Source organism: Pinus tabuliformis, chromosome 5_1 (assembly GCF_031772625.1).
Source record: "Pinus tabuliformis cultivar Carrire ecotype Pingquan chromosome 5_1, CPIR1, whole genome shotgun sequence".
Classification (NCBI taxonomy): Eukaryota; Viridiplantae; Streptophyta; class Pinopsida; order Pinales; family Pinaceae; genus Pinus; species Pinus tabuliformis.
This window is the reverse complement of record NC_142305.1, coordinates 342526082-342539155: the sequence shown is the minus strand read 5'-3', so window position 1 is coordinate 342539155 and position 13074 is coordinate 342526082. Positions and strand designations below refer to the sequence as shown.

The window sequence follows — 13074 nt, the reverse complement described above, 5'->3', positions numbered from 1 at the left end:
TATTTTATATTTAGTAATATGAAAATATTTTATATTTAGTAATATGAAATTAATATGGTTCACTGTGGAATTTGTATAGAAATGTAATTTATATTATCATATAATTTATGATATTTTTAGGTATACTAGTAAATATAAAAAAGTTAATGCTATTTTTAGGTATACTAGTGAATATAAAAATTCTCACTACTCGCTATTCTAAATATGAACATTTACCAGTTAAAACAGCTTTGAATTTTTTTTGAGATTTTAAATGTTATAATTATCTAATTATTTTATTTTTAAATTAAAAAATAAATATTTAAATATTTATAAAAATATGCTTCCAAAATTATTAATTATTAAATTTTGTAAAACAAAAATTTTCCCCATCTAATCCAATTTGAATTCAAACTCCGTAACTATAATATAAACCAAAACCAATCACCTACATTTATTCAGTTGGATGGTGAGTAGTTTTAGTGTTGCAATTTGAATTCAAACTCCGTAACTATAATATAAACCAAAACCAATTACCCGCATTTATTCAGTTGGATGGTGAGTAGCTTTAGTGTTGCAGCGGATTCCGGTGTGGTGGATATGGTGTGATTGGCTTTACCAGCTCCGTGCTCGGATAGTGTCCTAGTTCGCGGATATTTCACACGAATTTCTGATTGCCGGTGCCCATAAATAAGAGGTGAGGAAATGTTTATGGAGTGTTTTTTTTGGTGATATGAATCTATAAAACTAATGAAGAGAGAGTCGGTTGAATGGTTGTATAATATATGTATGTGATTTGCTTGTTGTAAATTTTAGTTGAATAATAAGAATATTAATTATTAGTCTGATAGATTTTTCTCAAACAACGAAAAATTTATTACTTAAAACATTATATTAATTTTTGTGTTTAATTATTCTGCTATTTTATTTATTTATATTTTTTTTTTAATTTCAATTTATTTATAAAGTATGCTTTCATTACTCAACTCCATAATAAAACTCATGTAAATTTTTATTCTAATTTCTTTGACAAGATATATATCCTTAATAAAGATAAAAACATATTTCAAATATTTCCACTGACAATACTTACAAAGTTTATACGCAATGGAATCCCCATGAAGACTTCAATTATTAGTAATTATTTTCAAAGAGTAAGACTTTGGAACTTATTTAATGTCACTGTTACGTATATGCATCTGGGCTGCCTTCAATCAAAATGACAAAGATATGTTAAAATGCATATATGAACGGCCCTGTTATGATTATAAATATGAAACCACAAACTTTGGTTTACCAAATGTGAAATTTGAATATGTGATTAACGAGGAGAATAATCTTGGTAAATCGGAGATAGATTAACTGATCAATTTTCACTACTTTTAAAATACACCGCATCAGAGAGAAGTTAGACGCAGAAGACAACACAATAATTTCCGTGATCGCAAGATAATTAATTGCAATGCATCTACCAAAACTAATTTGCTTGATCACTCTATCTTGACAATGTGTCTCTAGAAGTCACAAATATCTGCCGCAGAGAATAATGATAACCTAACCATGAAGGAAAATACCACTTTTGCAACGAACAAATATGTCCTGATACAATATATCACCTTCCCAGATTAGCCCAGTAATGAGACGACCGATCTTTTAACTTGGCTTTAAACACTAAACACATAATATAGGCCTTCCACGCAAACGGGAAGTTAATATACAAATTATATTCTGCAGCAACGATAAGAAGCGGGCGACAAAATGCGGACCGCTAATTCAACTGTAGGAAACCCTCGGAATAATAACCGTTTAAAAGCGCCTGCAACAACTACTAGGTTACAGATGGACATTTTAGTCAGCGCAGCTTATATTTGTAGTCCTTCAAATGTCTAGCTAAATTGCCAATTTGCAGGAGCTACGTTATAGGAAGTGACAGTCCTGCCATCACTGGTGGTGACTCGGAAAGAAAGACTCTGCCCATTCAAATAGGAGTTGCTTTGCCAATTCTGTCCCCAGTTGCGTGACATTTCCTGCCACCTAGTTTTGGAACCTTTAATGTAAACCGCCTCCACATCCCCTACACCTCTTACGTTGGTGATGAGCACCAAATTGAAGTAGGAGTGCTCATTAATCGTGAATCGAACTCCTCCTTTCCTCACACATGGTACTCTGCATACATATATATATATATATATATATAGTCCTTCAAATATGCTTTAATCCAAATTACCGCCTATATATATCGAAGATTTTCAGAATTGAAGAAAACGACTACAGGGTTGAAGGACTAACTCGAGTAATAATTAATCACCTTCGGAACATTATGAGAACAATGCCACCCTTGTAAATGGCAATTTGTTGAAAAGCACGTTGAGACATGTGTTGCAGAGGTGGATTGCACCATCCTCCATTATCATTGGGAAGTGCATAGTTCGTGTTGAGAATTGAATTTTTTCTTTAATTTGAAAACAAAATAATTTGAAGAGAACAGAGAAAATGCTCTGTAAATTTATTTGCTGAAGAAGAACAGAGATTTTCACACACATAAAAAACTTTATGTTCATTAATAAAAACTGGCTGTTACAAACTTTTTCCTCTTCCTGAGGGATTACATTAGGAACGCTTCAAATGCAGTTCCAAAAACCTTCACTATCTCTGATAAAACAAATTACTCTATCTGAGCTATATGTTTTCACACTGCTGTGTGTAAACAAAATCTTACATTTGCTGCTGTAAAAAAAAATTTCTTTTACATACGCTGTTGCGCATTACATTTCATATATAACAAAAATTACATACACTGCACTACTGTGCGCAAAAACATTTCATTTCGTTTCACTGAACAACAAAAAAAGCATTCCCCTTTCAACAAAAACTTGATATATTTACGCTGTTGTGTATTGCATATTCCCCTTCGTTTTTCAACGGACAACCGACAAAAACTCCTCTTGCGCTCCTGCAAGCTTCACATTGCATATGCAAAATGAACAACAAACAAAATAAAACATAACAATGCATTTTTCTATGTCCATACTTCCCGTGAGTTAGAAAACATTAAAATTAAAACTTCTACCTACATTTACAACCACACTAAATTTTATTAAATGCTTTACTGATACAAACAGCGGTCAAAACGAAACTTCTACTTCACATCAGCTCCATGTGCAGACTTGTACGCAGCTTTGATTTCAATTGACGTGGATAGCCTTGATTTCAATCGAATGGATATCGCTCGCTCAATCCACACGAACTTTATGCTTTGATGAAAACCTCTTTTGCAAAATTGTTGTGCACGTGTCAGCTGGTGTACATTATCGCTGCCCTCCAGAGGAAAACCACTTGCTCGTGAAAAGCGGTGCGATGGAAGATCTGGTGGTTTTGCAAAAACAGCACTGCATGACAGTTGGAATTAATATTTCAACACTCTCCTTTAATTTCAACTGCTGGGTTATCAGTCATACCGAGACATTTCCTTAAAAATTTGAAACTTTTCTGCCCCAATGGTTTGGTCAAAATGTCTGTGACCTGCTCCTGAGTTCTGCAGTGTTGTCAAACAATTTCACCACTGTTTACCAATTCCCTGATGTAGTGAAACTTTTTGTCAATGTGTTTCATTCTCTTATGAAACACAGAATTCTTGGATAATGCAATAGCTGAGCTATTGTCACAAAAAATCACAGTTGTTTTTACTTGCTCTTGGCATAGACTCCTTAACATCCTTCTCACCCAAATTGTTTGACATACTGCTGCTGTAGCTACCACATATTCTACCTCTGCTATAGACAATGCTAGAATAGGCTGTTTTTTAGAAGCCCATGAAATGGCTCCTGAAATCATGTGAAAAACATATCCGGGTGTGCTTTTCTGATCATCTACACTTCCAACCCAATCACTATTAGTGTATCTAATTAAATTTGAACACTCTGAAGTAGTATATAAAATGCCAAACCTTTTAGTACCTTTAACATACCTCATAATCCTTTTTGTTGCCTGTCAATGTGCTTCTTTTGGCCTCTCCACGAATCTGGAATTTAAACTAACAACATACATTATATCCAGCCTAGTTGTAGTCAAATACATTAGGGTGCCAACTATGCTCTTGTACAAACTAGGATCAAAATCCTTGCTACTGTCCTCTTTGCTGAGTTTTAATGCCATCACTGTAGGAGTGATTGTTGCTTTGTTCTCCTTCATATTAAATCTTTCCAACACTTCATTAATATATTTCCCTTGTGAGATAAAAATCCCATTTTCATTTTGTTCTACTTCTATTCCTAAGAAGTATCTCAGCAAACCCATGTCAGTCATTTCAAATTCTTCTTTCATGACTGTTTTGAAATGTTTAATAAGATGATCATCATTACTTGTGAAAAAAACATCATCAACATATAACACAACAATTAGTAATTTACCATCATTTTCTTTGATGTAGAGGGTGGTTTCTCCCTCACATTTTTCAAAACCATTTTCCAGTGGATAGGAATCTATCCTACTGTACCACGCTCTTGGTGCTTGCTTCAGCCCATAAAGAACTTTCTTCAATCTGCACACTTTGTGCTCTTGGCCTTTCTTTTCCTAGCCTAGAGGTTGTTCAATGTTAACCTTTTCCATTAACACTCCATTTAGAAATGCTGACTTCACATCCATTTGGTAAACTTTCTGCTTGTTTTGTGCTGCTATGGACAGCAGTTCTCTCACGGTTTCCATTCTTGCAACCGGTGCAAAAGTTTCCTCATAGTATTTCCCATATTGCTGCTTATATCCTTTGACAACAAGTCTTGCCCTGTGTCTTTCTATTTTGCCTTCAGTATTACTCTTGGTCTTGTAGACCCATTTAACTCCAATGACTTCCTTTCCTTTCAGTAGTTCAACTAAATCCCATTTCTTGTTTCTTTCTATAGCATTGATCTCCTCATCCATAGCTTCTATCCATTTCCTATCCTTAATTGCATCTTCGAAATGAACAGGGTCATCAACATGACAATATAAAGCAAGCAAAGAATTCATACCTTTATTTGCTGCCTCGTGTTCATAAATGTCACTTAAATTTCTAAACTTCTTACCTTTTTAATTTGGTGTTCAAGTGCTTAAAGAAGCACTTGAATTTCCGCACGTTCATTTCTCCTTAAGAGTGTCTCTTGATGTCCTTGTGTTGGTGGTGTTGTTTGGGGATGTATTCCAGCCATCTCCTCATCATCTTTATCATGTGACATAGAGTTTTTAACATTCACCGTTTTCTCTATGCTTCCATCCCAAGCTTCCTCCTCAATGAACTGAACATCTCTACTCACAATCAGCATCTTGGTGGATGGGTTATACAACCTGTAAGCTTTGGATTCTTCACTGTATCCAATGAAAATACATTTCTCCCCTTTGCTATCCAACTTCTTCCTTAGCTGATCTGGAATGTGTGCATAAGCCACACATCCAAAAACTTTCATGTGGGTGACTTCTTGCTTTCTCCCACTCCTGCTTCTTCCGACAATCTGTTCGTCACTGCTTTTGTAGGGCATCTATTCAAAATGTACGCTGCACAATGTACAGCTTCAGCCCAATAATCATTTGGCAAATGCTTTGCCTTTAACATGCTCCTTGCCATATCCATGATTGTCCTATTCTTCTTTTCAGCAACTCCATTTTGCTGTGGAGTGTACCTATTGGTAAACTTCTTATGAATTCCATTTTCTCTGCAAAAACGTAGAAATTCTTTGGAGATATACTCACCTCCTCTATTAGTTTTTAGAACTTTGATATGCAGTCCGCTTTGGTTTTCTACCAGTGCCTTGAAATTACAAAATCTTTCAAACACTTCACTTTTGTTCTTCAGGAAATAAACCCAAGTTTTTGTAGTAAAATCATTAATAAATGTTAGTATGTAGTGGCTGCCTGTAAGTGATGGAGTTTTCATCGGTCCACATAAATCTGAGTGGACAATCTCTAAGGGTGATTTTGCCCTTATGCTTTTCCCAGATGGAAAACTTTCTCTGTGTTGTTTCCCCAAGATACAACTTTCACAAAGGCTGTCTCGTTTCTCTATCAATGGTAATCCTCTTACCATTCCTTTTCTATTCAACAAGTTAAGACCTCCAAAGTTGAGATGTTCAAATCTCAAGTGCCACAACCAATTTCCATCCTTTGGTTCGCTTTGGAAAGCCTCTTGAGTCATTGCTGCAATTTCTTTATTTTTTAATTCTGCCTTCATTCTGAGAGGGAACATCCTATTCCTTGTCATCTTTACTTCAGAAATACATTTTTTGCTGGGTGCTCTATCCATGATGGTGCATACATCATTCACAAATAAAACATTATAACCCTTTTGAACAAGCTGTCCAATACGTAAGAGATTACATTTCATTCCAGGAACATAATAAGCATCTGTTATGGTTTTCTTTTCATCTTTCTTTGTTAAGACATTTACCTCTCCTTTTCCCATAACAGAAACATTATTATCAGTCCCTAGTGTGACTTGTGACTTCACATTCTGATCTAACATAGAAAACAGGGCTATGTTTCTTGTCATATGGTTACTACAACCGGAGTCTAGAAACCATACATCTTCACTCTTTTCTCTAGCCATATTACAAGCTAAAAACAAATTATTTTGGCTGATATTTTCTCTAGTGAAATTTGCACTAGTTCTATTACTCATATCATGTTGTTTCTTCCTACATTCATTTGCATAATGCTCATATTTTTTACAATAGTAAAATTGGAGATTGGATTTTTCATACCTTTGTCCTTGAGCATGATGTTGTCCACTTTGTTAGCTGCTGCCTTGGCCTTGGTTCTGATTTGGATTGCTGCCTCTTCCTTGAGCATTTGCTGGACTATTTCTTCCACCTCTGTTTTGGCTTCTGCCTCTTCCTCTCTTGTTTCCTCTGCCTTGACCTCTTCCCCTTCTAAAGGACATCTGGGTCTTCAAGGCATGCTCTAGAGATTAGTTTTCATTTCTACTCAATCTCTACTCATGTGTTATCAGTGATGCATGCAGTTCATCAACTATGAAGTTTGTGAGATCCTGTCTCTTCTATGGTGGTGACAATCACATTGAACTTTGAGGGTAGGACCCTCAATAGTTTCTCCACAATCCTCATTTTTTCAAGAATTTCTCCATGAGACCTTATTTGTGTGACCAGACCAATCACATGTATGAAGAATGAGTCAACATTATCTGACTCCTTCATGCATAGATTTTCAAAATCTCTCCTTAGCAACTGTAGTTTTGCTGTCTTCACTTTATCCATGCCTTGATAGGCTGTCTTGAGAGTTTGTCATGCTTCTTTAGATGTCTTGGCTGCTGCTATCCTTGGAAACACACTCTCATGCACTGTTTGATACAAAAAGTAGAGTGCTTTAGAATCCTTCTTCTTATAGATCTTTAACAGATCTTTCTCTGCCTGAGTTAACCTATTAGACTAATTTTCATCTACTGGTTCTTCAAAACCATCCTCAACAAATTCCCATAGGTCTTGGGAAGCAAGCGAAGCTTCTATGGTTATTGCCCAATAGTCATAGTTCTTCCCATTAAACTATGGGAGCTAAGTATTAAAGATACCCATTCTAGTGCTGGCCCCAACCATTCTTGCACTCTTTAAAAATACTTGACCGTGTATTTAAAATAATAGTTATCTTCAGCAGTAACACCAAAAACTGACTTGAGAAATACCTTGGATTTTTCTTAATTGAGTCTTTACTCTGTTGGAGAAGCTGCTGCATCAAGAAATCCTTCCTTCAGCTTCTTTGACACCTTCAAAGAGCCTAGACAAGCTCTGATACCATGTTGGGAATTTTCTGTTTAATTCCAAAACAAAATAACTTGAACAGAACAGAGAAAATGCTTTGTTTTAACCACATCATCAAAAATTTGTTTACTGAAGAAGAACAGAGTTTTTCACACACATAAAAAACTTTATGTTCATTAATAAAGACTGCATCTTACAAACTTCTTCCTTTTCCTGAGGAATTACATCAGGGCCCATAAAAAATTTTAGGGGCGAATGTTTGCCCTTTGGCGAAATTAAGGGGTTTTAAATTTTTAGTGGGCGAATATTTTGTATCATAGTACATTTTTAAAAATCACCTCAAATAGCCCACATTATTTTAAGGAAGAGGGTAAAAAAGGTAAATTTAGCCCTTGAAATTAGGAGTTACAACCTTCCATTCACCCATTTTCAAGAATAGGTTTTATTTAAGTGAATCCTATAGGCCAAATACCATATTTATAAAAGAGGTATGGTAAATTAATAAAAATATAGATAAATGAGAGGTATGGTAAATAAATAAAACATTTTTTATATTTACTCCATAAGTCACCTTATATACATGCAAGGGTGTAAACAAATAAAAATATAAGTAAAGTGGAGGTATGGTAAACAAATAAAACGTCTTTTTATACTTACTCAAAAGGTATGGTAAATAAATAAAAATATAAATAAACTAGACGTATGGTAAATAAATAAAACCTCTTTTTATATTTAGTCCATAACCCTTGTTCTATTTATGAAGGCTCAAGAAAGAAGTTTTATTTAAGTGAATCCTATGGGCCAAATACCATATTTGTAAAAGAGGTATGGTAAATTAATAAAAATATAAATAAATGAGAGGTATGGTAAACAAATAAAACATTTTTTATATTTACTCCATAAGTCACCTTATATTTACGAACATAAAAAAATTGTGTTATGTTTATGTGAAACCTATGGGCAAAATACTATGGGACAAATACCATGGACTAGATTGTTATTAATACCATGAAAAAACATTATTAACCCTAGTATTAGTATTAATAAAAATAAAAATGGCACATGGTATTGGCGCATGGTATTCACCAAAATGGCACATGGTATTGACCCATGGTATTCACCAAAATGGCACATGGTATTGACCCATGGTATTCACCTGGAATGTAGCCTATTTAAATGGGGGAATTAAACCAGCATAGATCCATCTTTACTCTGGATCTACTAACCCCTGAGAGGTATCAAATATCGTGATATGCAAACTAGCATAGAGTGAAAAAATATTTGATCCCTCTCGGGGCTTGGTGGATCAAAAGTAACCCATTAGGCTTTGTAGCTTTGAATAAATCCATGTCTTATGATAAGATCCTCTTCCAAATTAGAATGCAGTTTCCTTTTGGAAATAACCACATACAATGTCTTGATTTTGTTATTGAGAAAATAGAGGTTGTGAAACAAGCTTGTGCCATACAAGGAATTGATTCATTGATTATGTATCAATTATGGCTCTTGATGTAACAATGTCTTGATTTTGTTGCTTGAAAATAGAGGTTACGCTTTACTATTTCACATAATTTCTTACAATCTTTCCATAAGTATTGATTTGTAATCTTAGTCGCTGAGGGATGACAGTAATGACAAAGGTAATATTCCATGGTTTGAAGTTACTCTCTTACTAAATATTTAAATATATCACCACAAATTAACTGTTAGTTAAAGGAATTGTATTTGATTTGTAAACAATTCATTGCTTGATTTATAGATTTTGATTTTTCCCTTTTTTATTTTTTTCTCAGATTTGGTATGAGATATCTTCCAATATTTGGGTTCCTTAGTTTCCCCACCATAGCTATGAGGTTCAGATGCTATCATTAAATATTCTCGGAATGTTACAACTTTTCTAGTAAGTGTGCTTTGAAACATTGTTGTTGCTTTTCCATGGTGTTAATGCAAATAAGCACTACAACTAGTGCCATTATTTAGATTAAGTGCCGAAATCTAGGTGGTCTTGTAATGATGGAGTGATTGTTTTCTAGCTACTAAGGCCATATGCATTTTTATCTCTTATGTTGTCCTGAGATATTCAAATTCAGAATAAGAATTGAGGTCTCGTTTCCACTGTAGATTGTAGTCAGTTTCTTGAACATAATATATAGTAGATTATATTTTACTAATCCACTGTGGATGTCATCCCTCGCAAGAAAGGAAATTCAAAGTGACTTTGATTTCACATTGATTTGTCAGAACATCCACACAAGAAAGGAGATTCAAAGTGACATTGATTTCACACTGATTTTTCAAAATGGAGGCAAGAGAAAAGGAAACTTTGTATTCAACAATGCTCTTAATTTCATATGTACATGCACAGACATATTAGTAGAAAATATTGAAGGGTTGCCTAAGTAATATTTTCCATTCCACTACATTCTTTACAACTTATAAATAAATAACTCAGAACAATTCATTACACTACTTGTTATTCTTTATTAATCAGTGGTTAAGATTTTGATATTGAACTGGCTAAGATTTTTCTTCCTTCTGTGAAATTGTGTGTTCTATAATGCTTCTTTTCCATTCACTATGTATAGCATATAAAGTGTGTCTAATAGAGTAGGACTATTGGAAAGTATTGTGATCCTTGAACTATGTTACAAGGCAGAAACCCAACAGGGCAGGGTAGGTGCATCCCCACAAAGGGGTCACAAATACCGAAGTTGGTATTGGCTAGTGCCTTGAGCTAGAAAATTTCCTCTACCATTGTATTAATAGTGAATCCGGAGAGGATTCTAATATTATCTTTATAAGATTTATATTAATTAAGATTGATGAATAAAATTCATGAGACATGAGCTAGGATGTCCTTGCAAGGTGGTTGTTGATTATTGGAAGCTATGATGGCCATTATGTCAGGCTAGGTGGTTGCACTCCCTTGATCATGAGCACTATTGTGATCAAGATGGAAGACTTCATAGTCTAGATTGATTGTTTAGCAGTGATAATTAGTAGGCTCATTCACAAAAGCTTCTATTTCACTAATCCTTTTCATAGAGTTGTCAGATTCAATTTCCAAAGGTTTTAGTTACACTATAGAGTTGAGTTCTGAGAGAGTTGTGATTCATAGTGTTAAGTATAGTAGCCATGACACTTGAATGAAGACAAGCATAGTAGATGTATTAGACTCTGTTATAAGCTTACCTGCATATTATAAGGGACTCGGTCGGCTTTTTTATAATTTTATAAACAAGTTACATGTCGTGGAAATGTGAAAAAAAACAGTGATATTGCCACCATGTGGCTCTTGTCACATATGGTTTTATACTTTTTCAAAAAATTCTCCAAGAGTTCACAATGCTAAGATTCACTACGACCTTACAAAGTTTTATTATTTAGTGAAAGACTCGCTAAAATCTTACAAGATTTTATAATTGAGTAAAATATTTGCCATGCTTAGTGAGAGATTCGCCAAAAAATTATATATACATATTATATTATTGATAAAATCGCCTTCCATTTTTCCTATATAGCATGGAGATTCACCCATTTATTATATATATAAATTTAGCGGGGGTTCTTAAAATTTTCCCTGTTAGAGACGCTTCAAATGCAGTTCCAAAAACCTTCACTGTCTCTCATAAAACAAATTCACACTGCTGTGTGTAAACAAAATCTTACATTTACTGGTATAAAAAAAACTTCTTTTACATATGCTGTTGCGCATTACATTTCATATATAACAAAAATTACATACACTGCAGTGCTGTGTGTAAAAACATTTCATTTCGTTTCACTGAACAACAAAAAAAGCATTCCCCTTTCAACAAAAACTTGATATATTTAGGCTGTTGCGCATTGCATATTCCTCTTCATTTTTGAACAGACAACCAACAAAAACTTGATATATTTAGGTTGTTGCGCATTGCATATTCCTCTTAGTTTTTGAATAGACAACCAACAAAAACTCCTTTCGCGCTCCTGCAAGCTTCACATTGCATATGCAAAATGAACAACAAACAAAATAAAACATAACAATGCATTTTTCTATGCCCATACTACCCGTGAGTTAAAAAACATTAAAATTAAAACTTCTATTATTGAATGCTTTACTGATACAAACGGCGGTCAAAACGAAACTTCTACTTCACGTCAGCTCCATGTGTAGGCTTGTACGCAACTTTGGTTTCAATTGACAGTGGACAGCCTTGATTTCAATCAAACAGATGTGTAGGCCTGTACGCAGCTTTGGTTTCAGTCGACGGTGGATAGCCTTGATTTCAATCAAACGGATATCGCTTGCTCAATCCACACGAACTTTATGCTCCGATGAAAACTTTTTTTGCAAAACTGCTGCTCACATGTCAACTGGTGTACATTATAGCTGCCCTCCTGAGGAAAACCACTTGCTCGTGAAAAGCTGTGCGATGGAAGATCTGGTGGTTTTGCAAAAACAGCGCTGCACGGCATTTGGAATTAATATTTCAACAATTCGGTGGGCAAAAGTTGGTAGCCGTGACGGTGACAGTGTCAGGTAAACACTACTGTGGGTAGGCTTCCTTGTTGCATTTCCGGTAACGGTGACAGTGCCAGGTAATCACTACTGTGGGTCGGCTTCCTTGTTGCATTTCATTTCGTAGCACGCACCGCAAGTAAGTCCATTGTTGAAATGCGCGGTGCTCAGTGCAGCGGTGTTTGTCCCGTACCCTTGGCTATACAAATTACAGTAGCCGTATGCACCTCCTGTGAAATCAATAAGAATGTAATTACTTCAAAAAAATAGGGCATTAAGCCAAGCCTCTAACTCTGAAACTTCAAAACCAACTACTTCGAAGGAAAATTTATGTCTTTCTAACTAATACCACCTATACTTTCACTCGGCTAGAGTTTGGCCCCACCGTAGGCTTACCCATTGTGCCCCAACCATCGCTGCCACCGTAAAATGTAGCATGCGCGGATTGCCAACTGCTATCTATTGCATAAGCTGCACCAGCTATCCACCAGAAACTAAGCACTGAGGCCAGTTGTACAAGCGCCATTTCACTGCAGATCATTCAAAATTTAAAACTCAACGAGAGCCATAAACATAATAATAATAATAAGCCTAGTCTCACAGCGAAGTGTATAAAGAAAGAGCACCGAAAGCAATGATCGCTCAAGGGTACGTAGACTTCACCTGAATTTAATATCTAACATGAAAACTAACTAGTAAAGAAATCTGAATTAATATCTGAATTGGTAATTGAGTGTAGAGAGATCTCCATATATATAGAATCGAAGGCGGAGGAGCCTTATTATTGCTTCCAAAAATGTCAATTTCTATCAGACCTTAACTAACAGAATATGTGGACATTAATAAGACTTTGCC

At 35.0% G+C, this 13074-nt stretch overlaps 1 pseudogene; it reads right to left on the bottom strand.

The window, feature by feature from the left end:
- Positions 1 to 1841: 1841 nt before the first annotated feature.
- LOC149164853 (expansin-A8-like) lies at positions 1842 to 12745 on the bottom strand (annotated as a pseudogene).
- Positions 12746 to 13074: the final 329 nt, after the last annotated feature.